The sequence below is a fragment of the Chelonoidis abingdonii genome, chromosome 10, assembly GCF_003597395.2.
Source record: "Chelonoidis abingdonii isolate Lonesome George chromosome 10, CheloAbing_2.0, whole genome shotgun sequence".
NCBI classification, from domain to species: domain Eukaryota; kingdom Metazoa; phylum Chordata; order Testudines; family Testudinidae; genus Chelonoidis; species Chelonoidis abingdonii.
Genome location: NC_133778.1, coordinates 17140360 through 17143560, shown reverse-complemented (window position 1 = coordinate 17143560; position 3201 = coordinate 17140360). Strand labels below are relative to the sequence as shown.

The window sequence follows — 3201 nt, the reverse complement described above, 5'->3', positions numbered from 1 at the left end:
GCGTTAAATCGGTATATCGGCCATTAAACCGATTTAAAGTCGCAGTGTAGACCTGGCCTGAGGTTCTGTACCCCCAGAGCTACCCTTTGCTAGTGCTAAGCTGAAAGACATGATGTGGCCCATAGTAGTTAATAATACCTAGCATTTTAGACAGCACTTTAAATACTTAAAGTACTTTACAAACATTACCAAATTAATATATATTATTTATATTAGTGTTTTAATATGTATTGTGTGTGTGTGTATGTGTGTGTATACTTAAGATGTATGTTAACATATATTTAACTGTTAAGTGGCAGTACTGTTAGAATTTAAAAATTAAATTCCATCTTTTAAGGATTAAAGAAACAGGCTGAGACTGGTAGGACACAATTTAGAGTAAAAAGCTTTGATATTTGGGCAGTAAGATATGCACGTGAAGCTATCTCTCTCTCTCTCTCTCTCTTTTTTTTTTCCTTCTTGTACTCTTAGTCCACGTTATTTAACTCTGGTAAATCCATGCTTATAAATAGGCAGGGTAGTGAAATAAACAATAAATCTTGCCATTGGATTAAGCAAGATGTATTATATTTACAAAGAACTCTGCTCTGATTTCTTTTTTTCCTTGAGGAGATATTAAAGAAACTAGATCAGCTGACATTTCTATTTAAATGTTACTGCTTTCATTAATTGTGCCAAGTAAGATAGGGTTATCAAAATGTCAGCACCCTGCCTGTTCAGCGGATTAAATCAGAAAGGCGGCGCTTGGGGAGTAGTATAGATCTACTAGGCCTCTCAACAGATATTGTGGGGTGCCCGGGGAAATTCCCCAAACTCAGGTTACCCATGGTTTGAATAGGCCATGCCCCCTGACTACCACATGGGACCACAAAACCTACCCATCTACTCACTACACCAGCACATTATGTAGTAGAATTCCCGTAGCCTCAAGATTATGGAGTTTTCTACTTTAACTTTGGCCCTGCTGCATGTTGTTCAGTAGGAGGGCTTGATTTGCGCCTCAGCGTTATGTAAAATGTAGATGTTTAGAAAGGAACAAGTCTGCAGATTTTTTTTACAATAATGTATTGAAAATTTCTGTTGACCTGGTTTACAAGCACAAATTATTTATCCAGTTTATTTTTTTAGTGTTACATGTCTACTGTATATGTGCATGTAGGTATATATCTTTTCAAGCACTTCGGTTTCAGAAGAAATGAGATTTAAGTGTTTTTTTTTTTAATAATTGGATAATAACTTAATAATATATGAAAGGGATATTGAAGTGCCACCTTTTGGTAGCAAGAGCCTAACCAAAATATTTGAATGCCAAAGAAATGTTCTTAGGTTTATAACGTAGACTAAGAGTACAAGTATTCTGCCAATCTCTCTCTCTCTCTCTCTCTCTTCCTCTCTGTTCCTTGTCTGGTTCTTTTTGTTTCAGTCTCTGATTTAACACAAATATTAGAATGTCAGAATGTCTCCTAACCGAGATGTTCTAAATTCTTCAGTGCATTATAAACTATTGGCTTTTTTTTGTTTTTTTACGTAAGAAAAAAATAGATGTATTGCACGTCTTCACTGTTAAATATAAAGGGGAAAATTTCAACTCTCTGATACACACTGCAGAATTTTTGTTTGTAGAGTAGATTGTAGAAGTAGCTCTAAAAGAGCAATTTGGAAATGTACAATATTACCTTTAAAATCTGAAGGGCTACGAATACGTAACCCTTTCATTGGTGAACACTTAAAGTCCATGTGAGTAATTCTCCTTGATGCCAATTCATAGATTCTTTACTATATTTTTAGATTTTCAGGCCAGAATGAACTTGGCAATCACTCATCCTGACATCCTGAATAGTAAGAATGGCTATACGGGTCAGAACGCACAATGTCCATCTAGCGGCATTAATCCTGTTTACCGACAGAGGCAGTGCTAGACTTCAAGGGAATGAACAGAACAGGGTACTTATCAGTGATTCCATCCCTTGTCATCCATCCAGCTTCTGGGCATTCAGAGGTTTAGGGACACCAGAGCAGCGGATAGTAACTCCTGACCATCTTGGCCAATAGCATGATGGGCCTTCCTCCATGAGGTTATCTAATTTCTTTTTTGAATCAATTTATACTTTTGCTTGCTACATTTCTTGCAAACTTAAGTTCCACAAGGTTTTAATTGTATATTGTTCTATAAAACCGCTGCCTTTATTTTCATTGGTTTGACTGGTTCATCTGTTCATGCGTAAATAACACTTATCACTTTCTCACACCATTCATAATTTTATACATATCTATTGTATTCCCCCTGTAGTCATCTCTGAATTATCCCTGGATTTATCTGTTGGCGTTCTAGTTTCCTGTCTTATTATCTGTCGCCTTTCCTTACATTTGTTTAAGCTGTTTGCTGCTGCGGACACTGAGAGAATATTTTTTCCAGAAAACTATCCTGATGACTCAAGATCGTTGATAGCAGCTAATTAGACCCCATCATTTTGTATATTGGTTCAGATTATTTTTCAAAATGTGCATTATTGTTGCACTTATCAACATTGGATTTTCATCTACCCATTTGTTGCCCCAGTCACTTCAGTTTAGTGAGCTCATTTTTGTAATATCTTTGGTTAGTTTTGGACTACTATTTTGTGTAATTTTGTATCATGTGCAGATTTTTGTCATCTCACTGTTTACCCCCCATTTTCCAGAGCGTACAGAAGCTTGATATAAGCAATAGGTTACATAACTCAGTAAATAGTTCTCGCATTCCATATTTGAGTACCTTTAGAACCCTTGATGAATACCATCCTTGGCCTGGGGACCTATTTATCAATTTGTTTAAACATCCTCTATTCTTCTTCGAGTGATTGCTCATATTCATTCCAGTAGGTGTACCGAGCCGCCGTGCACAATCGTGTGGAACGACTTTTAATCTAGCAACTCCCAGCGGGTCGGCAGGGTCGCCAAGAGTGGGCCGCCATAAGCGGGTTAATATATACCTGCTGCCAGCCCGGCCCGCCTCCTCAGTTCCTTCTTACCGCCATGTCGGTCGTTGGAATGTGGAGTGGCGGCTACGCCTGTGTCCTCAGACACGTCCTAGCTTCCTCTTGTTCATTGTTTTTCTAGTTTAGTTTAATTATAGTTCACTGTAAGTATAGGTAATAGTTGTAATTTATAGTTCTACGTGTATATAGTTGCAGGGTTCGGGGCGCTAGCCCTCTCGCCGCA

At 37.8% G+C, this 3201-nt stretch overlaps 1 protein-coding gene across 7 annotated transcripts in view; it reads left to right on the top strand.

Annotated features, from left to right (window-relative positions):
* The window catches only part of ADAM23 (ADAM metallopeptidase domain 23), a 215704-nt gene that overhangs the window by 98563 nt on the left and 113940 nt on the right, over positions 1 to 3201 (top strand). The window lies entirely within an intron of this gene.